We start from the raw sequence: 26989 nt of genomic DNA on the forward strand, positions 1-26989 counted from the left end.
AGCATTCCTCCTGGGAGATTCGACATCTTTTATACACTTGTGCGCACCATACTTTATTGGAATACCCATACTTACATCACAGCAAAAAGCAAATATAGAGAAATCAGGAGCTATAAGAAAAAGAATCTGTATCTTGTCTTATATTAGATTTGAATTTGTATTACTTTTTTGGTTTTTTCTTAATGTATATGACCATTGAAGTCAATGTGATCTGTACGTGAAATAGTAGTTTGTTTTTCTGCCTCACCAAATATGCACGTTAGTACAAAATTGATGAGTTATTCCCAAGGTCAAGATGCAGAGCTAGCGAAATCCGTTTATAACTGGCTGTTTTTAGTGATTTAGGACGTCCAATGCGAATGGACTAAATGAATTATTCATTATTCATTCTAAGTGCACGACTTACACAAAGGTCATTTATTTATCATTATTAGATTACATAAGTATTCCAATGATATCAAAGTGACCATTAAAAGAGATTAATGCAGTGTTATTGTCTGTTAAAGTACCATTATTCAAATTTAAATTTATCTATTTATGGACTGAGGGTAAAGCACAATTATTTTTTTTATCTCATTAATGCTTTATAATTCATACATTTACTTACGCTAGTTTCCTCATTAAATATGACATAATGATTTCAAATTTAGTTCAGTTTTTTTTAATACTTTCTAAATCTGGACTAGGCTCATAATGCACGCACGGCAAAAATTGTGAATTGACATTGTAACCTACATTGTTGTCAAAATAATGATTTTCTCGCTTTATTGAATATACGGCTGACTTAGAAAACTGATTTGAAAATTATCACTAACATTGCCGATATTTTAAATGGCATTTCGTTTGACTGTTTAAAATTCATTTGGGCATAATTGCAATTAATGTTTAGAGGTATTTGGTGCTATAGTGTTTGTGAAATTTGTGAAGTTTGTAAATAATTAAATACATAAATAAATAAATATATAAATAATAAATAAATAAATAAATAAATAAATAAATAAATAAATAAATAAATAAATAAATAAATAAATACAAACAGATAATGAGCAAATTGGGAAATGATGAACTGCGTCATGAACCATCAATAAAGAGAAGCAAAGTTCAAAATAAACGCATAATTATCACTAACCATACTCTCAAATCCAGAACAAAAACAGGTGTCATCTTGTTACCTCTATAAATAACTGTTCCCGTTTAAAACCATTTACGCTCTCCACACCCAAGGATAGTATCTATTGAATACCACTTAATGTTTTTCCTCTACAGTCATTCAACCCTCTGATATAGGAAATTAAATTTGATACCTCCCAAACTAACCACCTGACGATAAGCTATGAATTAATTAAAATATAGGACAGACATAACGTCTGGGGGCAATAAATGCATTGAGATGTGCTACCATAGAGATGTAACACATATCAACACACCCCGACTTCTTACATGGTATAAATATTTAAACGATACGAAAAACAGAAAAGCCCTGTAGATGTAGACTTGATGACGAAATGTTTATTTTATACTTTGAATACGAATTATACTATGTGATTCAATAACCATAGCGAATGTCAACAGTCTTAGTTGATTCTATCTTCTGTTTTTGTTTATTTATAAAATTCTTTAATTTATCAACATTAACACGTCCAATTCATAATGTGAAGTATTAATGTTTACCATGCCGAACTCGACATGGTTTATCTCTGGAACCTTTTATGAATACATTGTTTAACTGCTTGCATGTTTATACACAAATGCACATGATATCACGTAGAACTATTGCGCAGTTTCAAAGGCTGGTAAGTCTACATTAGAAGGAACGACCTATGCATAAACGTTCATATTTGTTTAATTTAATATCTAAACAGTCCAAATTGACGCACAGCATCAATCTCAACAAACTCAACAAAATGATCATTCCAAAACATTGTTTAACACTTTGTGTGCAAAAGCTTGAAGTCTTTCTAACTGTGTTTCAAATTCATCTTAGCATAAGACTTTTTCTTTTTCAATATTTGATCAAGTTTCCCTGTTCTGGTCTTTATCATAATGGTGCCTCCATAGGATAGAATAACCAGCATTGCATTTTCATTTATTGGATATAACATGTTTGAACGTGTACAATGTTCTATGTGCATTATTGTTATATGCCAGTGCTTCCTAAACTTTCCCCCGTGACCCAAATACATGTATATTATAGAAAAATATACACAAATATTGGAAAATATTGCGCTACCCACAGCATAATATAAATGCTTTTACTTACAGAATCATATCAGCAGCGAACAAAATGTCCAAAAAGGACAAAATTTCCAAGTCGTCCTGATGACTGGTTCCCTGAATGACTTTACTTGGACAAAATGCGCGCGATTTTAATGCTGAAGTGGGCCAAAATAGCGTTACTTAACCACTCTGCACTTTAATGGACGGATATGTATTTTTTTGTATTATTCCCGGCAAGTCCCGCGGCCCTTTTTAGAAGAGACCACGTCCCCCAAAAGGGTCGTGACCCCACAGTTTTGGAACCACTGTTATATTCTATTTGCCATTGATGAAGTTTACAACTTTTCAAGTTTACAACTCTTCATTGAATGAAGTGTTTTGTGATATTTCTGTTAATATCTGTTAGATATTTAGTTCATTTCACAAATATAATTAGTATGAAGGATATTTGTTTGAATAAAATTGCTGAGAAACTAAGCAATTTCTATCTATTAATATCTCAAAATAAAACTCCTGCATAAAAGTATCTTATGATTAGGGTTTATTCATGTCAGAACATTATTTTCATTCTTATGTTGTTTGTAGTCACACGTTGATTGTGTTTTACAGTACACACACACCGAGCAATATTGATTCATTTTGTGCCGCTATGAAATCATTTTACCAAATATTTCTTCTGAACATGTAAATGTCCAATAAACCCAGCAATAGTTGACGTATATAGTCTGACATACTGTGTACTAATCTGGGTTTGTAGATCAGATGGATTCAACGCTCTGCTATTCAAACCTTAAAGTCATATCGTAACATTTCCATAAAAATAGATTTACATTTCTTTTCCACAAAACGTTGGTTTTTACTATCAGATGTCCCCTTTAAATTTTGAGCTGAAGAGCTGAGGTAAAGCAAAGAAAATCACACTTTAACTCCGTGCGTATAAATCCGTCGGTCGTGATTGAGGCCGATGTGTTATGACCATCCCTTACGCCATGTGTGTGTACTGTTATCAACATCGCGTATGCGTTCGAATAATACCTCGATCGTATGAATAAAACGACGGCTCACGTCCTTTTAGGAAAATTATCGGCATATACAGCACCTAAAGCCTTGATTTTTACAGGGTATGTACGTTTTACATTACAATTATGTAAAAATTAGTAGTTTGACCAATCTTAAGGGCGCCCTCAGCATATGTTACAATATGGCATTAATTTATATGAATATATGAAAGTATCATATGAAAGTATCATTAGCTATTTCAAATGCATGCATTGAGCATAGCCACGACAATTATTATTTCAGATATTTTAAGAGAAATTCATAATGTGAGCGTAAACTTCGTAATTTTCAGGTAAATTTCACAGTTTTAAGGTAAAATTCATAATTTTAAGGTAAAATTCAAAAAGGTATAATTCATAACTCAAGGTACAATTTATGTAAAAATAATCAAAAGCTTCTGCGCTTCGTACCCACCACTTCACAGCGTTTTGCGTCTCAGAGAGGGTTTCATATTGATGGGCCACCAATATTTCCGGAATCTCTGGATCATGTCACGTAATAACCTTTCACTTGACTGTTAGGTAAAGCTGTATGTTAATCAAATAAAAGGTTTAAATGTACATTTACGCACACGTCACAGAATTAAAACCAGCTCATCAAAAATGATATACCTTGACTCGGACCAGTATAAACATTGCTTTCCGAGAGAACCAATCAAAGGAAGCTCAACACGATACTTCATCCCTTACTATCACCCACCCCTGGAGATTTAAAGATAAATAAACATGAACTTCTCTTTGACACAAGAATGCAACAAAGATATACCACTTAGAGAAATCTAAATATTATGTTCAAGAAGATATCGGACAGAAACAAATAAAAGTTGCAGTCAGCTCTCGTTTCTTGAAGGCAAACACGTGGTACATATGAAATTGACCTTATGTGTCTTCTTAAACAGTTCTTTATTCTCTTCATTAATTTACTGCCTTCTGGGCGGTAATGTGTAATGTCAATGCAAGTTAACATTTCCCACAATCCATTGGGTGATTGCATTATTTTATTTGTAATGTAGGCATGGCCTACCAAAACCAGACCAAGACTTTCATCCAAAACTCTCTAACTATCTCTAATGTCAGATTGCAAACAGCAACACAGTTTCAATTCACAATTAGATTGAAATGTGTAGTCTAATTATATTTATTGTTAATCTAATAGATTGCATTTCAAACTTTTATATCGATTTGTCCCTGATCTCAGTCTTCGAAACGAAACCAAGACCAAACCCCGTACGCACACTTAAAACAAGAAATAAAAAAACCGCTGAGACTACATTCTACAAACCGCTGAGTCTTGCACTTGTTTATAAGACGACTATCTTATAGTTCAAATAAGCAAATAAGAAATTTGATATGTGTTGCTTAAGTTTCTTCAAATTATATCCATAAAACTGGACACTCCTTAAAACAAGAAATAAAAACCGCTAAGACTACGTCTTGGTTGTTTATAAGACGACCAACTCGTTGTACAAATAAGCAATCTACAATTTGATATGTGTTGCTTAGGTTTCTTCAAATTATATCCATAAAACTGGATACTTCTGAACTATCTAAAGATTTTGTTTTAATCTGAACATACAATAACCATCAATCTTGTCGTTAAGAGAGGGGCGTTTTGTACTTTACCATCTGAACCCATCAATAAATGTAGACTATACGGGTGTAAAAGGTATGTTATATTATATTCTGATTAATATATTCTCTTTCTACGTTGCTTTTTGGGAAGCTTACCAAACCATTTTAGTCCAAACTACCGAACGGAATGTTCATAAAAGTCATGGTGTAAACGTCAAGTGCATTATAGATAGATATGGATGACACACACAGACAATATATTATGTGTTATTAATCAGTAAAGGTAAATGACCATTAACCACCAAGATGTAAAGCTTTCAAATTGTTTTACTGTGAAATATTTATTGTTGGAGCCTTAGTAAGATCAATATTACTTCTATTAATGTACGTAAATGTGAAAATCTACCTTTCACAAAATAATAGAAATTGAACCCCTTTCTCTTAAAAACGAACTAAAAATATTGTTTTCCAAAGTCTATTATTAATATGTCTTGTATCGTAACCGTTAATAGCAATCACATGTTACTATCTAAAGGGTTAAGAACGTATGTAAGTTGCTTGAATGTTGCTATGAAGTCAAAACTTCATCAATAAACCATACCACATTCTGTAGTTGTCACTCTTCTTCTAACCGATGCTTTAAGTATGTTCTCATAGTATAGGCACGTCTTTCACTATTCCACCATTTAACACAGTGCAACAGCTGCGTGTGTAAAAATATGAAACCGACAAACCAGTATCATCTGATGAAAAAGATTTAAATTCCTTCCTTACAAATACTTTCCTCCTATCAGTGGAGCAGCTTAGTATGACACATGAGACGGAAACGTGAATCTGTTACCAATTTGAATTTTAGCATCAAATTCAGTTTTGCCAAAGTATATTTAGAAGCCCTATTCTGATCTGAAAGGTGTGAAGTTATCAAAATTAATCCCATGCCTATATGATTTGTCGGGTCATAACCCGTTGACATATAAAGGAGCAAGAAAGAAAGAAAGAAAGAAAGAAAGAAAGAAAGAAAGAAAGAAAGAAAGAAAGAAAGAAAGAAAGAAAGAAAGAAAAGAAATGGCAGAAGAAAATAAAACAATAAAGTAAAAGAGAGAATTAAGAAAAACAATTTCACTCATTTTGCAAGTACATGTACATATATTAGAGGCGTAGTGCTTAAGAAATCCCTATAAAGCTGCTACTTTGTAAGACAGTACGATTGATTATCATTACATGGATGATAATAAGACTAAGGAAAGTCTGTGTGGAGTTAGCAAAGACAGTTTCCAGTTTCAAGACGAATTGCGCCATAAAATATTCCCAATTCAAAGGCAAACTCACCCGATGGTTATTTTATACACATACGTTAAAAAAATACAAATACGTTGATTACTACCAAAACAGATTCACCTATTTATACAAAATATTGATTGTACAATAAAACAGTTATAGCATAATGATTTACGATAAATATTAGATTTGCTAATATTTTATATAAGAATGATGATCTTATCTTAACACTCTTGACACTTGAATTAACAAAAATAATATCTCAAATAACAAAGGCAGTAAAAACAGGTTCATTTGACAGAGATGAACCTCAAATCACTTCAACACAGCATATTGCGAGTGATACACGTGTGTATTACAACTAATAGGTTATTAAACTCAAAAAAGTATGTAAATCTTAACGTTGCTTAGTTTTAGGGCAATCCGCTATGTAAAATATTCATATCCCTTACAGCATTCCTCCTGGGAGAGTCGACATCTTTTATACACTTGTGCGCACCATACTTTATTGGAATACCCATGCTTACATCACAGCAAAAAGCAAAATAATAGAGAAATCAGGAGCTTCAAGAAAAGAATCTGTATCTTGTCTTATATTAGATTTGAATTTGTATTACTTTATTGGTTTTTTCTTAATGTGTATGACTATTGAAGTCAATGTGATCTTTACGTGAAATAGTAGTTTGTTTTTCTGCCTCACCAAATATGCACGTTAGTACAAAATTGATGAGTTATTCCCAAGGTCAAAAGGCAGAGCTAGCGAGAATCGTTTTAAAACTGATTCTTTTTAGTGATTTATGACGTTTAATGTGGATGGATTAAATGAATTATTCATTCTAAGTGCACGACTTACACAACGGTCATTTATTAATCAATTTGATTTTTTGTATTCTATCCATTATTAGATTACATAATTATTCCAATGATATCAAAGTGACCATTAAAAGAGATTAATGCAGTGTAATTGCCTGTTAAAGTACCATTATTCATTATACAATTTATCTATTTATGGACTGAGGGTAAAGCATAATTATTTTTTTATGTCATTAATACTTTACGCTAGTTTCCTCAATAAATATGATAAATTAACATAAGGAAACAGTACAGTTAAGGAAAATTATGTGAGGGGATTCTTATTAAGTTTAAAAAGTTATTTATGCAAATTGTAAATCATTAAATAAATGACATAAACGTTTTAAATTTAGTTCAGGAGATTTGCTACGTTTTGTTTTATACTTTCTGAATATATTCTAGGCTTATAATGGATTGTTAGTGTTGTAATGATTTTCCTGCTTTATTGAATATACGGCTGACTTAGAAAACCGATTTGGAAATTATCACTAACATTGCCGATATTTAAAATGGCATTTCGTTTGACTGTTTAAAATTCATTTGGGCATAAGTACAATAGATGTTAAGAGGTATTTGGTGCTATAGTGTTTATCTAAGTTGCATGTTTATGAGATCTGACTTAATTGAAATAAATAAATAGTTAATTGAATCAATTAATCAATGTACAAGTAAATAAATAAATAAATAAATAAATACATAAATAAATAAATAGATAAATAAATAAATAAATAAATAAATAAATAAATAAATAAGAATGAATGAATGAATGAATGAATGAATAAATAAATAAATAAATAAATAAATAAATAAATAAATAAATAAAACATCCATCGCCATAACCAATTATACAGTTCAAAACAAAAACAGATAATGAGCAAATTGGGAAATGATGAACTGCGTCATGAACCATCAATAAAGAGAAGCAAAGTTCAAAATAAACACATAATTATCACCAACCATACTCTCAAATCCCGAATAAAAACAGGTGGCATCTTGTTACCTCTGTAAATAACTGTTCCCGTTTAAAACCATTTACGCTCTCCACACCCAAGGATACTATCTTTTGAATACCACTTAATGTTTTTCCTCTACAGTCATTCAACCCTCTGATATAGGAAATTAAATTTGATACCTCCCAAACTAACCACCTGACGATAAGCTATGAATTAATTAAAATATAGGAAGGACATAACGTCTAGAGGCAATTAATGTCGCGGGATTTGACTACCACAGAGATGTAACACATATCAACACACAGAGACTTCTTACATGGTATAGAATATTTATGCGATACGAAAAACAAAAAGCCTTGTAGATGTAGACTTGATGACGAAATGTTTATTATATACTTTGAATACGAATAATACAATGTGATTCAATAACCGTAGCGAATGTCAACAATTTTAGTTGATTATATCTTTGTTTTTGTTTATAAAATTCAGTAATTTGTCAACTTAATTTGTCCAATTCATAAATGTGAAGTATTAATGTTTACAATGCCGAACTTGACATGGTTTATCTTATACTCTGGAACCTTTAATGAATACATTTTTTAACTGCTTGCATGTTTATAAAAAAATGCACATGATATCACGTAGAACTATTTTGTGCGCAGTTTCAAATGCTGATAAGTCTACATTAGAAAGAACGACCTATGCATAAACTTTCATATTTCTTTAATTTAATATCTAAACAGTCCGAATTGACACACAGCATCAATCTCAACAAACTGTCAACATTGTTTAACTTTCTGTGTACAAAAGCTTGAAGTCTTTCTAACTGTGTTTCCAATTCATCTTAACATAAGAAACTACTTTTTCTTCTTCAATATTTGATCAAGTTTCCCTATTCCGGTCTTTATCATAATGGTGCCTTCATAGGATAGAATAACTAGCATTGCATTTTCATTTATTGGATATAACATGTTTGAACGTGTACAATGTTCTATGTGCATTATTGTTATATGCCAGGGCTTTCCAAACTTTCCCCCGTGACCCAAATATAATATAGAAAAATATACAAAAATATTGAAATATATTGCGCTACTCGCAGCATAAATAATATAAATGCTTTTACTTACCGAAACATATCAGCAGCGAGCAAATTGCCCAAAAAGGACAAAATGTCCAAGTCATCCTGATGACTGGTTCCCTGAATGACTTTACTTGGACAAAATGTGCGCGATTTTAATACTAACTTGGGTCAAAATAGCGTTACATAACCACTCATGCACTTTTATGGACGGAGATGTATTTTTCGTATTATTCCCGGTAAGTCCCGCGGCCCTTTTTGGAAGAGGCCACGTCCCCCAAAATGGTCGTGACCCCACAGTTTGGGAACCACTGTTATTTATTCTATTTCCCATTGATTCAGTTTACAACTCTTCACTGAATGAATTGTGTTTTGTCTGTTTATATATTTAGTTCATTTCACAAATATAATTAGTATGAAGGACATTGGGTTTGAATAAGATTGTTGAGGAGCTAAGCAATTTCTTTCTATTAATATCTCAAAATATAACTCATGCATAAAAGTATCTTATGATTAGGGTTTATTCATGTCAAAACATTATTTTGATACTTATGTTGTTTGTAGTCACACATTTATTGTGTTTTACAGTACACACACCCTAGCAATGTTGATTCATTTTGTGCCGCTATGAAATCATTTTACCAAATATTTCTTCTGAACATGTAAATGTCAAATAAACCCAGCAATAGTTGACGTATATAGTCTGACATACTGTGTACTAATCTGGGTTTGTAGATCAGATGGATTCAACGCTATGCTATTCAAACCTTAAAGTCAAAGTCAGATTTGCATTTTTGTTCCACAAAACGTTGGACTTTACTATCAGATGCCCCCTTCAAATTTTGAGCTGAACAACTCCAGCGCCTATGCCCGGGGGGGCACTCCCTATCTGAAATGGCAGGGATGTGCCTCGGCCATGTTAAAAGTAGGGGGCATTCAGGTCAAATGTACAATTACAAAAATATGGGGTCATTCAGTACACAACCTGAATAAAAATGGGGTCATTCGGTATGAAACTTTGAAAAAAGGATGGTCATTGGGGTAACAAAAAGTAAAATGGGAGTCATTGAGTACAGGATTGCCAAAAGAGTATCATTAAGTACACATAAATAAGTGCCAAACTGCGTAAAAACAACTTGGCCACCTTGGAAATGTGAAAAATCTCATTATTTCTGGAGGAGAACACAAATACCACCTAAATTTGGGAATTAAAAGGGGGGGTCATTGGGTATAGCAGGAAATAGAAAAAGGGGTCATTGAGTACATGAATTTTTTAAAGGGAGTCATTGGGTAATAGGTAGGACCATAACACAAAAAAGGGGGTCATTGGGTACAAGCCGGTTTGAAAAAGGGGGTCATTCCCGAGGCACATGATGCGTATCCACTATGGAAGTGCCCCCCCGGGCGCCTATGTCGCCAATGCGTGTAAATCCGTCGGTCGTGATTGAGGTCGATGTGTTATGACCATCCCTTATGCCATGTGTGTACACTGTTATCAACATCGCGTATGTGTTCTACTAATACCTCGATCGTATGAATAATACGACGGTAAAATTCAAAAAGGTATGATTCATAACTCAAGGTCAATTTATGTAAACATAATCAAAAGCTTCTGCGCTTCGCGAGGTGAGCACCCCTTCCCGCACCCACCAGCGTGTTGCGTCTCTGAGAGGGTTTCATATCGATAGGCCACCAATATTTAAAAAATTCCGAAATATCTGGATCGTGTCACGTAATAACCTTTCACTTGACTGTTAGGTAAAGCTATATGTTTATCAAATAAAAGGTTTAAATGTACATTTACGCACACGTCACAAAATTAAAACCAGCTCATCAAACATAATATACCTTGACTTGGACCAGTATAAACATTGCTTTCCGAGAGAACCAGTCAAAGGAAGCTCAACACGATACTATTCATCCCTTACTATCACCCACCCCTGGCGATTTAAAGATAAATAAACATGAACTTCTCTTTGACACAAGAATGCAACAAAGATATACCACTTAGAGAAATCTAAATATTATGTTCAAGAAGATATCGGACGGAAACAAATAAAAGTTGCAGTCAGCTCTCGTTTCTTGAAGGCAAACACGTGGTACATATGAAATTGACCTTATGTGTCTACTTAAACAGCTCTTTATTCTCTTCATTATCTTACTACCTTCTGGGCGGTACTGTGTAATGTCAATTGCAAGTTAACATTTCCCACAATCCATTGGGTGATTGCATTATTTTATTTGCAATGTAGGCATGGCCTACCAAATCCAGACCAAGACCTTCATCCAAAACTCTCTAACTATCTCTAATATCTCTAAATGTCAGATTGCAAACAGCAACAATAGATTGCATATCAAACTTAATATCGATTTGTCCCTGATCTCAATCTTCGAAACGAGACCAAGACCAAACCCCGTACGCACACTTAAAATAAGAAATAAAAAACCGCTGAGACAACGTCTTGCACTTGTTTATAAGACGACTGACTGAAATGTGTGGCTTAGGTTTCTTCAAATTATACCCATAAAACTGGATATTCCTTAAAACAAGAAATACAAATCGGCTGAGACAACGTCTTGCACTTGTTTATAAGACGACCAACTCTTTTAAAGAGTTGGTCGTCTTATGTACAAAGAAGCAATCAACAAATTTGATATGTGCTGCTTAGGTTTCTTCAAATTATATCCATAAAACTGGATACTTCTGTACTATTTAAAGATTTTGTTTTAATCTGAACATACAATATCCATCAATCTTGTCGTTAAGAGAGGGGCGTTTTGTACTTTACCATCTGAACCCACAAATTATACCCATAAAACTGGATATTCCTTAAAACAAGAAATACAAATCGTCTGAGACAACGTCTTGCACTTGTTTATAAGACGACCAACTCTTTTAAAGAGTTGGTCGTCTTATGTACAAAGAAGCAATCAACAAATTTGATATGTGCTGCTTAGGTTTCTTCAAATTATATCCATAAAACTGGATACTTCTGTACTATTTAAAGATTTTGTTTTAATCTGAACATACAATATCAATCAATCTTGTCGTTAGGAGAGGGGCGTTTTGTACGCTACCATTTGAATTTGAATTATCTTTCTACGTTGCTTTTTGGGAAGGTTATCAACCCATTTAGTCCAAACTACCGTTTGTGATAACGGAATGTTCATAAAAGTCATGGTGTAAACGTCAAGTGCATTATAGATAGATATGGATGACACACACAGACAATATATTATGTGTTATTAATCAGTAAAGGTAAATGACCATTAACCACCAAGATGTGAAGCTTTCAAATTGTTTTACTTTCAAACTGTGAAATATTTATTGTTGGAGTCTTAGGAATACTATCAATACTACTTCTATTTATGTACAATTTAAAAACCCACATTTCACAGAATGATAAAATAAATTGAACCACTTTTTGTTAAAGACATACTACAAATATTGTTTTCCAAATTCTATTCTTGATATGTATTGTATCGTAACCGTTAATAACAATCACTAGTGATGTTACTATCTAAAGGGTTAAGAAGGTATGTAAGTTACTTGAATGTTGCTATGAAGTCAAAACTTCATCAATAAACCATACCACATTCTGTAGTTGTCACTTTTCTTCTAACCGATGCTTAAAGTATGTTCTCATAGTTTAGACACGTCTTTCACTATTCCACCATTTAACATAGTGCAACAGCTGCGTGTGTAAAATATGAAACCGACAAACCAGTATCATCTGATGAAAAAGATTTAAATTCCTTCCTTACAAATACTTTCCTCCTATCAGTGCAGTAGTTTAGTGTGACACATAAGACGGAAACATGAATCTGTTACCAATTTGAATTTTAGCATCAAATTCAGTTTTGCTGAAGTATATTTAGAAGCCCTATTCTGATCTGAAAGGTGTGAAGTTAAATTCCTTTGTGTGAAATTAATCCGCATGCATATATGATTTGTCGGGTCATAACCCGTTGACATATAAAGGAGCAAGATATAAAGATAGAAAGAAAGAAAGAAAGAAAGAAAGAAAGAAAGAAAGAAAGAAAGAAAGAAAGAAAGAAAGAAAGAAAGAAAGAAAGAAAGAAAGAAAGAAAGAAAGAAAGAAAGAAAGAAAGAAAGAAAGAAAGAAAGAAAGAAAGAAAGAAAGAAAGAAAGAAAGAAAGAAAGAAAGAAAGAAAGAAAGAAAGAAATGACAGAAGAAAATAAAACAATAAAATAAAAGAGAGTAAAAAGAAGAACAATTTTCAATCATTTTGCAAGTACATGAACATGCCAAGCTAATCAAATATTAGAGTCGTTGTGCTTAAGAAATCCCTATAAAACTGCTACTTTGTAAAACAGTACGATTGATTATCATTACATGGATGATAATCAGACTATGGAAAGTCTGTGTGGAGTAAAGACAGTTTCCAGTTTCAAGACGAATTACGCCATAAAATATTCCTAATTCAAAGGCAAGCTCACCCGATGTCTATTTTATACACATACGTTGAAAAAATACACACATACGTTGATTACTACTTTAAAAATAGGCGAATCTGTTTAAAAACAGATTCACCTATCTATACAAATGACTGATTATACAATAAAATAGTTATAGCAATGCTTTACGATATGTATTAAATTTGCAAATATTTTATATTACAATGATGATCTTATATATCATCTTGACACTTGAATTAACAAAAATAATATCTCAAATAACAAGCCAGTAAAAACAGGTTCATTTGACAGAGATGTACCTCAAATCACTTCAACACAGCATATTGTGAGTGATACACGTGTGTATTACAACTAATAGGTTATTAAACTCGAAAAAGTATGTCAATTTTAACGTTGTTTAGTTTCAGGGCAATCCGCTATGTAAAATATTCATATCCCTTACAGCATTCCTCCCAGGAGAGTCGACATCTTTTATACACTTGTGCGCACCATACTTTATTGGAATACTCACTGCTTATATCACAACAAAGAGCAAAATAAAGGAAATTCAGCATTCCGTTCAGGGAAGTATAGGATGGAAGAAGCCATGATTTTCCATATATATTATTATTCTTAATATTAACATATTTATCTTAATACAGGAAAGCCAAATCACACTTGTATTTGCATAGGTCTAGTTTTGTTTGTTTGTTTTATTTCTTCTTTAACCTGGGACACTCAATTAGTTGAAACACAATCAATCATGTGTTCTTCCTTAAGGCACAGGGATTCTTGAGTGTTTTTGAGTTAAGGCTAAAATATATAAACGAATGTTTTTGGTATTTTCCCCCTACTGAGGAAAAATCATGCACACGGGGCGAAAATGTTACATTAAGCTTTGGGATCGCCTTCATAGAATCCATATCATTCCTCTTGTGTGTCCGCTTTATTTGTCTCAATATTTGAGTGTTAAGTCACTCTCCCATCCGACTCGCCTTAAATGTGAATATAACGGCTACTGTAACATTTTGAAAAGATTATGTTGGTTTTATTAAATAGCCGCTTAATGTTGTAATTAAATTATCGTGTCTTTTGGACATCGATTAGTCGTAAATAATGAGATAATTGACGCCGGTTCAACAGGCAAAAGGAAGCTTTTATCTCGACTTATCTTATATATATTAGATTTGTTTGTATCTGATTGTCTTAGGAGGATCGTTTTTATTCTTAATGTGTATGACAAAATTAAGCATGTTAAGTCTTTCCGATCATTTCAAACGGTACGTGAAATAGTAGTTTGTATTTCCGCCTCACCAAATGTGCACTTTAGTACTAAATTGATGACTTATTCCCAAGGTCGCAAGGAAGAGAGATCCATTTAAGCTGATAGTTTTTAGTGATTTAGGAAGATTTAATGTGGATGGATTTAAAGGAAGTATTCATCCGAAGTGCACGACTTTGTTAATTATTCCAATGATATCAAAGTGACCATTAACACAGATTACAACAGCATTAATTTCTTTAGTTTTGTGTCATTTTTTAATTTTTAATTATTCCAATGATATCAAAGTGACCATTAACAGAGATTACAACAGCATGCCTGTTAAAGTAATATTATACCATTCCAGACTGGAGTATTATTATTTTATCTCATTAATACTTAATACGCATGCAGGCAATTGCTTTTAATTTCCTCAATATATATATAATTAATGACGAACCAACAAAAGAAAATAAAACAAAACAGTACCTTTTAAAGACAATTATGTTAAGACATTCTTAAAATAAGTTATTCCTTATTGTAAACCATCACACATATGGCAAATACGTAGTTTTGATTCTTGAGTTTTAACTGTGTTAACTTTTGATTGCTCTATACTTTCTGAATCTGCATGGCTGGCTCATAAATGAGCACACAGTGAAAAGGCGTGAACGGGCTCTTGTAACCTGAATTGGTGTCAAAATAATGATTTTCCTGCTTTATTGAAATAGACAGCTGACTTTGTAGACCGATCAGGAAATTAAAATTAACAACGCCGACATTTAGAATGGCATTTTGGGTGATTGTTTAAAATTCATGTGCTGATAATTGCAATGACATTAATGTGAAGAGGTATTTGGCGCTAGTGTTTATATAAGTTGAATGTTTATGAGAGCATGCTTCATGTGCATTAATCCCCGTTGTCATAGTGATTTAAATACTTTCAGATTTGATTGGTTATGTACATAAAACGTGCTTACGTGATACATTCATAATGAGGATTCTTTGTAAAATCAATAAATAAATCAGCTAAGCGTTATCTTACATTTTATTATTACTGATATTGCACGTGTTCCAGAAGTTGTGAAGTAATAGTATTGGTAGCTGTGTGGGTGCGTGTGGGATTGTGGGATGGGGTGTGTTTATGTGTCTTCGAGTACTTCAATAGCAGAATATGATTTCATCACATCCCATAATGCATTGCAAATGTGTTACTACTAGCATTAAAACTGCCACTTGAGCTAGCACATCCCATTGAATTATATTGAAAAGATCCTCTGCTTCAATAGTTAAAGCTACTCAAATATTTTTCAACTTTCGTTTCATAATCAAAAAGATATCAAAATTATTACGTGTTTAAATTTTACATGGTCTATGTACCTCATGAACATAAGGCATTGTCATAACGACATAAATGGTAACACAATTTAGAAAATAATAATAACGGTATAAATTATTGTCTTGGTTAATTAATAGTACAATAGTGTTTAGAAAATCATTACAAAATAATATTTGCTTCATGTTTTTAATCCCGTCAAGAGGAGAACAAAAATTTTAAAACCATTTATATGATACTCCTTACTGCCTGTTATAAATTATAAATGTATAAATTATTGTTTTGGTTAATTAGTAAATTAGTGTTTGGACAATCATTGTAATATAATATCTACAATATGATTTGTAATCACGTAAAGAAGAGAACGAACATTTAAAACCATTTATAGAATACTCCTTACTGCCTGTTAAAGTAACCAAGCACTCAGCACTAAAAAGTTAAATCTCTCTTACCGTAGAAGATGAAGTCTTGAAAAATCCTGAAGATAATCAAAATGGTTATCGGCTGGTGTATCCGGTACATTTGGTGTTCTGGGCGATTTACTGGGTGGGTTATCACTTTGTTCCGATTGTTGCCTTATCCTCTTCTCTCTCTGCTCCTTCTGGTTCTTTAAAGATGTTAAGCGAAACATGATTATTATCACTTGTTAACTTTCTTGATGAACAAAAATTGGTATAGATAGTAGTATTCCATGTAAAATATCACTCAATGTTGTTACTAGTTAGGTATCATCATCATCATTGTCATCACTATCACATAAGTCTCTCTCGGGTTAATTATGCAAATTCGCCAGGTTCATACAAACACGAAAAGAAAATATCTGATAAATATCTTAAATGCAATTGAGAAGTGTCAAAGACATCTTGCAAATGAGTACACAGATGTTTAGTAAGAGTCTGCTTCATTTCTCTACTATAACCACTCACTCAAATTACACATGCGCAGTCTGTGCCTCGTAGGGAATACCACATTTGGCGTGCGGTTAAGTTGTTCTTTCTAAAATGGCGAGGGACTTCCGTTTTAAAACAAACGGCTGGTGGAAGACTATCGACAGTTTCCAAAATCGTACTTCAGGCCAATTGCCTTGAGCTCACTATCCTGGCATTTCTGATAGAAGAATCGTTGTGGTTTGTCATCTTGAGTGTCCGGAAGTTAACAGAAGGTTTCTATGAAGTACTTCACCTGTGAAATGTCATTTCAATTTTTGGGTTTTGAGAGTACCAGTTGCAGCGTGAAAAGAACTGATTAAATGATGAAATATAGGCAAATGGTGCACCTGTCAAACCTTGATATGATATCAAATCAATCATTCAAATTATGGAGTAAAATCAACATAGCCATAATATTATATCGTAATTGAAAGGAAGGGGGACCCTTATCGGCATCCCACACGATTTGGATGTTTCATGTTTCTTTTTTCCCATCTAAGATAAAAAGGGCTATGTTCGTGATGTTAGTTGAAATAAATTGGCAGGGAAAATGAGTCTAGACGATAATTTATTGTCAACAATAAGGCTCAACTTATAACATTGAATATATCTTTGGTAATTATGAATCAATCTAAACTGTCATATACTATCAACATATAAATGTTTAAGTCATGATAGTAACCTACCACAAATAACATTGAAATGAAAATTCTCTGCCGACGCAACACTAGCAAATGAAATTTGATATCATCATACGGTTTCTATGCACATAAAGATGGTGGTATTTTAGCTAGGTGGGATCTGCGGCAAATCATAATTATTTAGCTAGTGCTTGCGTGTGCTTAATCTTTTAACATACATGCAAGTCCTTAGTGCATTACCCTTGTCTTTCATCATTTATTTTTGTTTTAATTCTTACCAAGATCGGAATTGGCTATGATATCTTTGCCATTCACTGTATAATCTAATTCGTAATTCAGGTATAGTAATAAAGAGTCCACATACGTCATTGTTATTATCTGACCAGCTCCAACAAAACCCGGAACAAGTCGCCAGGCATGTTTTTGAGTTAAAGCCTTCCCATAAAACAAAATCAAATTTTGGAATTCTTAATTTCATGGTGTTTGACCTTGGGACTAAGTGGACTTTCAAATCCTTGAAAGTACTAATTAAGAATAGGTTTATTTAATCAATAATTGACAGATGAACTATGATAATCCCTATTCAACACTGTGTAAAGCAGGAAACTAATTAGCCCACTACTCAGGATAACAAGTTGACAAAAATATCAAGGTATCATTTACAAAATATTATCCATATAGTTAGGGGGAAAAGTTCACTTTGGTGACCACTCTCTGGCTAGTAAGGTTTGACGATTGATTCGACTTCTATGGACCATTTAGAAAAAAATAGCCACCATGTCCCTCGCGAAAATCCCGGCATTTTTCGCTAGAGGCCAAAATCTAAAATGGCCGCCACCACCATTTTGAAAATTTAAGTTTTGAACCAGAGCACCTATAATCATCCACAAAGACACTTTTTCGGGTATGTCGAGTACAAGGATTTCGATTCTGACATTAGTTTGACATTACGGCATCATTTTCACCCAGAAATCCAAGATGGTGGCCGGCACCATCTTGAAAAATTTAGTTTAGAACACGAGGACCTTAAATCGTGTACAAAGACACTTTTTTGGATAAGTCGACCACGAGGATTTCAAATTTGACATTACTTTGACATTACGAACTCATATTTACCCAGAAATCCAAGATGGTGGCCGCCGGCGCCATCTTGAAAAAATAAGTTTTGAACCCGATTACCTAAAATCGTGTACAAAGACACTTTTTCCGGTAAGTCGACCCCAAGAAATCCGAATCTGACGTTACAAAATAATTTTGCCCAGAAATCCAAGATGGCCCCATTTGGTAGAGCGTAAATGTGATTTTTGAATGAAAGCAGAAGCGTAAATGTGTCATTTCCGCCTTATCTGGGGTTCATGTCCCTTATATGGGGTTTCAACTGCCTTATCTTGGGTTTACATCCCTTATCTAGGGATAAGGCGCCTTACCTGTGGTTTAGACGGCCTTATCCTGGGTTTACGTTCCTTACCTGTGGCTAAAATGCCTTAACCTTAGCATATCGCAGTCTAAACCCAGATAAGGCATCTAAACCCCAGATAATGCGCCGTAACCCCAGATAAGGGACGTAGACCGCCGATAAAGCAGTCCAACCCCAAACAAGGCGCTTTAACCCTAAATGAGGAACATAAACCTAAGATAAGGCATCTAAACCCCACATAAGGTGCCCAAACTGTAGATACGGGTCGTTAACCCCAGATAAGGGTCGTAAACCTCAGATAAGACATCTAAACCCAAGATAAGGCGCCTTAACCCCAGATAAGAGACGTAAACTCAGATATGACAGTTTAAACCCCCCCGATAAGGCGCCGTAACCCCAGATAAGGGACGTACACCTCAGATAAACCAGTCCCAACCCCAAATAAGGCGCCTTAACCATAAATAAGGAACATAAACCTAATATAAGAGAAGTAAAACCCAGACGGCGCCTTATGTGGGGTTTAAACTGCCATATCTGAGTTTAAGGCTCTTATCTGGGGTAAAGGCGCCTTATCTTGGGTTTAGATGCCTTATCTGAGGTTTACGACCCTTATCTGGGGTTAACAACCCTTATCTAGAGTTAAGGCACCTTATGTGGGGTTTAGATGTCTTTTCTGGGGTTTATGTTCCTTATTTAGGGTTAAGGCGCCTTATTTGGGGTTTAGACTGCTTTATCAGGGGTCTACGTCGCTTATCTGGGGTTACGGCGCATTATCTGGGGTTTATATGCCTTATCTGGGTTTAGACTGCGATATGCTAAGGTTAAGGCATCTTAGCCACAGGTAAGGAACATAAACCCATGATAAGGCCGTCTAAACCACAGATAAGGCGCCTTATCCATAGATAAGGGATGTAAACCCAAGATAAGGCAGTTGAAACCCCATATAAGAGACATGAACCCCAGATAAGGCGGAAATGACACACTTATGCTTCTGCTCTCATTCAAAAATCACATTTACGCTCTACCAAATGGGGGCCATCTTGGATTTCTGGGCAAAAATTATTTTGTAACGTCAACTTAATGTCAGATTCGGATTTCTTGGGGTCGACTTACCGGAAAAAGTGTCTTTGTACACGATTTTAGGTAATCTGGTTCAAAACTTATTTTTTTCAAGATGGCGCCGGCGGCCACCATCTTGGATTTCTGGGTGAAAATGATGCCGTAATGTCAAACTAATGTCAGAATCGGAATCCTTGTACTAGACATATCCGAAAAAGTGTCTTTGTGCATGATTATAGGTGCTCTGGTTCAAAACTTAAATTTTCAAAATGGTGGTGGCGGCCAATTTGGATTTTGGCCTCTAGCGAAAAATGCCGGGATTTTCGCGAGGGACATGGTGGCTATTTTTTTTCTAAATGGTCCATAGAAGTCGAATCAATCGTCAAACCTTACTAGCCAGAGAGTGGTCACCAAAGTGAACTTTTTCCCCTAACTAATATCTTGAAAAGTATTGATGCTATGTATAAAGTTTTGGTATCATTTTAAAGCTTATTGTCCCGAGCTTACAATTTTATTCAAATCATGAAATGTCAAAAATGCGTCCTGGTTTTGACAGAACGGGTCACATATATCATCATCATCATCATCATCATCATCATCATCATCATCATCATCATCATCATCATCATCATCATCATCATCATCTTCATCTTCATAGTTACATGTATAATAGCCGTCATCATCATCATCAGCAGCAGCAGCAGCAGCAGCATTGGCAGTATAGCAGCAGCATCACTACCGCCATCATCATCATCTCACCGTCATTTCATCATGTTTCTCCTCTTCTATAAAAGAAGTTTCCCATAACGATTTCAAAGCAATATTCAGTGTTAAAAACATGACCTTTAGTTTCACTATCATATGACAGAGCAATGATAAATTCGTACAAAGTATATTTAAACAACGCGCAATAAGTTATTTTAGTAATTGTATTTGGTTTAGAAAATTACTCGTCCAATTGGTACAGTGCACTTCTGATCCATATCGCATTCGCCCTCAAATATTGAAAGTAAGTAAATACGTATCAAAGCTATTTGCAAGGAAAAAACATTGCAAGTAACGATGACAAATCAAATCAAATCTTGATGAATTTCAAAATTCATCTACAAAGTAACCTTGAATTGTAGAAACTCTTTCGACTACGATATTGTTGTCATGATGTGACATACCGTATTAGATGTGTAATTAAATTTTTTTCTTAACAAATAAAAGTTGCTACGAGCATAATACATTAAGCACGATTCTTAAATGGGTTTACCAAATAGACACTCTGGACCGAGTTTCTGAAAGGGGTTCATTTGGATAGTTCAATGTTCAATTGGTATAATTTAAGTTCCAACAACTATCCATGTACAAAGTACTCGTGTTTTTCTTATAAGAAGAGTATTTATTTTTCAAATAAGGTGTAGTTTGCTTTCAGCAAAAGAAGGCGACGACAAAAAGGACAAAGTAGCTTGAGCTCGAGGGGGAAGAAAATACAAATTTGTTTTAAAGTCATATTTGGATTGTTAAAAAGAACTATCTAAACCAATTATAACATAAAGGCGATAGTATTTTGATAGAATTCGTCATATTTTATAAAATAATATTTTTATTGTATTTAATTACGTTCACTTACAAAAATGTGGTAAAACAATAATAATTATTCAGTTGGTTCCCTATAGGCATCAGCAAAATGTATTGCCATTTACTTGAAAGCGTGATATTATGAGTCTTTTATTCGAGATCACAGTAGATTTTGTTCTCATGTTATGATAACCATATGACTATGATTGTCGGTTTTTCCATTGAAATCGCCGATTTCACGAATCATTAGTATTTGTTGCAAATGTCAAATCAGCTTAAAGTCAGTTCACAGTTGAGTTTTAGGTTTTATTCACCGAATCTTTAATGACAATTATCATGATTATACAATGATATTTTCAGCATGAGGGACTATACATTCGCAATCACAAAATTTGTTGACCTTTTCACTAAAATTTATGACTACCCTTAATTTGATAGCAAACGCGAAAAGAAAGTATAAATCATAAATACGCGTTATTTGGTTTTTTATATTTAAATAAAACACTGAGTAATTAATAATAAGTCAAATAACAGACTAATGAGTTTTTTTGTAGCAATTGGGACCAGTAAAATAGCTACCGCCACGGCAAATTGATACTGAAAATATTGTTGTTTTGTCCAGGGTGTTTTTGTTTCTTTGTTGGTTTGTTGTGGGTATGTTTTTGGTCGATGTGTTGATACAGTATATTTCTTGTGTATTAATCGGTTAATAAATGAGTGTTACTTGTTGCTCGAGAAATTATACAAAATATTGATGCGTCAAATGCACTCCCCCTGCGGGGCTCGTACCTTAGACACATCAGCAACTCAATATTGCGTGTATTATTTTGTACAATTTCACTCCCAACAAATGATACGCATTTATTAACCCTTAATTAAGACATTGCAACGTTTGTCACTTTATAAAAATGCAATATGATCGCTCGTCCGTCATCCTTTTTTGCTTTTTTCAATGGCGTTAATACAGTTTCAATATTTTGAGTGTACTAAGTACTATCCAGGCCACATTGATGAATACCAGTATCTAGCAAACGCTGATGATTTATCATAAACTCTCATTTATTAATGTCTAGATAGGGATATAAATCGCGACCATTTAATCTAATTGACGCCAGAATAACATAACATTGCATGTGAAGCAGAAAACATGGTGAATATATGATGTATCTAAAAAAATTAAACATAGATGATTGACCTACTACAGCTATTATATGAACACCAGTGTTGTCTTCCCGGTTGTCTTGACCCTTTTATTTACCCTTTGCCTTTTTAGTCTAGAATTCGTATTTGCAAAATTGTTTCATCTCCTTTGCACGACGAGCGAAGGCAAAATTGTTAAACTTTTGTTTAAAAAATTAGCCAGCTCTGTTTACAAGACAGCAACTGTTTCAACAAACATACAACTTGAAATAATAAATTATGTAACCTTTTTTAATATTTACAAACATTGAGTAACTTTGTACATAAGTTATAAATTGTGTTTAAACACCAGGTACTATTATAGATTGGTATTATAAACAGCGTCGTCTATTTTTTGCCGACGTTAGACAAAATATAAAACAAATGAGACAGACGAAATTGTTTTTTCTTCTTTATTAGGAACATTTAAGAAATGCGAAACTTTTTATTCGAATGAAATTTTGAATGACCCTCGTATAATGAACAACGCGCAAAAAAGTTATTCTAATACATTTATTTGTTTTTGAAAATTACTCTTCCAACTGTTACTTTGCACTTCAGATACATATTACCGAAAACTTTTAACGGGAACTAATTCGTCTCCAAATATGGAAAGGAAGTAATCATCAAAGCCTATTTGCAAGTGAAAAGCATCGAAAGTAACCATGACAAATCAAATCTAATTTTGGCGAATCTCAACATGTAAACTAGCCTTATATTGTAGAAAGTCTTTCAGATTTCACACCACCAAATAGTATATATGGTTGTGCGCCCTTGAATTTCACTTCTCAGAAAAACCCATTGATTCTGAATTTAAGCATTAAAATGAGCAGAAATTTGCATAATTTTAGCCAAATTTGGATTGGTCATGATTAGTAATATTAATTCCTGCAAGTGTACCACAGATGGGAGAGATCGAATAACTTTTAATGATTTTAAGCAGCCTTTTCTTTACAGAAACACCGGCATGGTTTTGCCTGAAAAATAGGAAATTCCCATACATCGTAGACTTTGAGGGCCAGTCGTAAAAAATAATGACGGTCAACCTATATTTTTTCCCAGCCAGAGGGATCAGGCAAGGGCTGATTTCAACCATCATAGCTGTCGCTTAAAACTGAGTCGCTCCTGTGAAGAAAAAATGACGTTTTCTTAAGGCAAATTTAGCACATATCTCTATGGGACTCTGATTTGGTGGTGTGAGATCTGAATGGAGCTGTGTGTGTGAGTCTCAACTTTTGATTGAGCAAGTTAGCCCTGTGCCTAATTCGTGTTTGGATTCACCGAAGAAGTGCATTGACTGAATTTATGTAATTAAAGGCTAAAATTGAAGAGAACTGCAACATTTGCTACTAATATACCAGTGCTAAGGTGAGTTTATGACCCAAAATGTGTGTTTGAGTGAAAGATTCCATTTCGTAGAGTGACTTAGGCCCATGCAATGTAATCATAATATTTTGTAAGCTTACATCATCAATGGCATGCAATGACTCAGTGCCAGATAGAGAAGACATTGCAATATGGTGCTAGGGTACTGGTCGGAACTCATGAAATAGGCGCCTGGATCAGGTAAGCTTACGGTTTGTGTGTTGGTGGTGTGGGGGGGGGGGGTACGGGTAAGCTTATGATTCCACTACTGGTAACCCAGGTAATGTTTACAATCATGATGGTATGCAATGACTCAGTGCCAGATGTAGATGACATCAGTATATGGTGGCACGTGGGCTAGGGCACTGGTTGGAGCTCATAAAATGTGTCCATGGATCAGGTAAGCTTATAGGGGGGTAGACTTAAGATTTCACTAATAGGCCATATAATTCAACACTTATAATTCAGACATTGTGGTCATGTTCTTCTTTGTTTTTGTGTGTCTGCCTGGTTCCTTGTCCCTCTTGACTGTAAATTGCTGAAAGCCTAAGTCTTGGTGAATTTTTAACATGGTAATCACAATGCTATCTTCAGTAGATAGCAGATGTCACAGACACAATGATTCTGCTTGAAAACAATTTTTTAACCAGCTTCTTGCTCAAATTATGCTAAAAATAAGTTAATTAGATTAAAATAGTCTGAAATTAAGGATAATCAGAAACATGTTGCATCATTCAGATTTCACACCACCAAATAGTATATATGGTTGTGCGCCCTTGAATTTCACTTCTCAGAAAAACCCATTGATTCTGAATTTAAGCATTAAAATGAGCAGAAATTTGCATAATTTTAGCCAAATTTGGATTGGTCATGATTAGTAATATTAATTCCTGCAAGTGTACCACAGATGGGAGAGATCGAATAACTTTTAATGATTTTAAGCAGCCTTTTTTACAGAAACACCGGCATGGTTTTGCCTGAAAAATAGGAAATTCCCATACATCGTAGACTTTGAGGGCCAGTCGTAAAAAATAATGACGGTCAACCTATATTTTTTCCCAGCCAGAGGGATCAGGCAAGGGCTGATTTCAACCATCATAGCTGTCGCTTAAAACTGAGTCGCTCCTGTGAAGAAAAAATGACGTTTTCTTAAGGCAAATTTAGCACATATCTCTATGGGACTCTGATTTGGTGGTGTGAGATCTTCAACCACGATATTGTTGTTATGATGTGACACAGATGTGTTTTGAGCAGCGGTTCAGACTCTGTTTGTTCTCGTGAATAATTGAGCTACCTTGGGCAAGAAACTAACTGGTAATTTGTCTCGGTTATGATAACGAGCTAATCATGGCTGCGATGATTTATTGTGAAATCTATATGTTGTGCGCTTATTAGCAGCCAATCCCAGTTGTTGTGAAATACTTTATATGGTGTGTCTTTGACCACAGTGGTCATCAAATTCCTGTAAAGTGTGCTGAGGCTTGTGTGTTTACTTTTTTTAAATTACGTTCACTTACAAACATGTGATGACATAATAATTATTTAGTAGGTTCCCACAGGCATCAGCATAATTTACTGCCATTCACTACAATTACAAAGCGTGATATTATGATGATCATAGATCATAGTATATTGATCCTCGTGTTATGATGGCCATGACTATTATTACTGTCTTTTTTCGATTGAAATTGCTAACTTCAGTTGAGTTTTAGTTTCCAGTCACTGATTCTTTAGTAACAATTGTATAATATACAAAGTTAAGGCTCGTCCTCACTGAATTGTCATAAATGGTGACCCCGGTGTTTTACCGTAATTTTCAAAAACTTAAATTTCCGGTCACCTTTCTATTGGTATTATTGATTGATTATTGATTGATTATTTAAGTCTAATTTAATTATCAGTTTAAGTATCAATTTAATTGGTATGTTATTGTTTGAAATTTTTAATAATTCCTGTTTGTTCATGATCTACACTGTAAAGCGCTTACAAAACCTTTGTTAGTTGCGCTATATAATTAATATTATCATTGTACTGTATTGTTGAACCCATGGCAAGTTTATATAAATAGGCATTTCAAGGTAATTGGCAAATATGAAAAGGTAATCTGGAAATGGCTGGCCATATTGTCAATTTTAGCCATGAAGTCGTGTTCTAGGTTTTGAAAAAATTACGTGACCGGGAGTTTGAATAAATGTAAGACTTAGTAAATCAATTTCATAACGCATATCTTATCCTTAGAGTGTTTTATTGCATGAGTTATATCTGTTTTAATTGTTGAGAAGCACCACATAGACATGGACGGAAATTATAAGGTTAGCGCCTGACCTTAATATAAGATACTCTTTCTATGCAATTTTTGTCCAATTAGTTTAAATTTATGTTCGCATAATGAAGAAAGTGACATAAATAGGCCACGCACTCATCTATCTGAATTGTCAATGCACAATACCACATAACTGATGTATAATCTATGATATAGCTTGATGTCAGGGATATTGGCGTCAATATACACGGTTCTATGAAGTCCATCTATGTATCTATCTATGTGTTTAAAGAACAGTACACTGAATGTAAAATGTTAAAAAATTACTCAATGTTAAGTAACAAGGGAACGTCGCAATAATATTTTTACTGAATATGCGGTTTATATTTGCAGTGTACTAAACCTTAGGGGGATCACGGGGGATACTAATCGTCCCGCTGATCCGCTAGTAAAATCATAATAGGGAAAAGGTTTATATACAAAAACGATTCACTTCCAGGCTGAGAACAACAAGCAGCGAATGTCTCCACCACAGTCTTTGATTA

At 34.0% G+C, this 26989-nt stretch overlaps 1 protein-coding gene across 1 annotated transcript in view; it reads right to left on the reverse strand.

The window, feature by feature from the left end:
* The window catches only part of LOC140137873 (short transient receptor potential channel 4-like), a 186653-nt gene extending 169772 nt beyond the window's left edge, over nt 1–16881 (reverse strand). The window contains exon 1 of the mRNA XM_072159675.1: nt 16478–16881. The gene's annotated coding sequence lies outside the window, so the exon portion shown is untranslated. The remainder of the gene's footprint in view (nt 1–16477) is intronic.
* Between the last annotated feature and the right edge of the window lie 10108 nt (nt 16882–26989).

Source organism: Amphiura filiformis, chromosome 17 (genome assembly GCF_039555335.1).
Source record: "Amphiura filiformis chromosome 17, Afil_fr2py, whole genome shotgun sequence".
Taxonomy (NCBI): Eukaryota; Metazoa; Echinodermata; class Ophiuroidea; order Amphilepidida; family Amphiuridae; genus Amphiura; species Amphiura filiformis.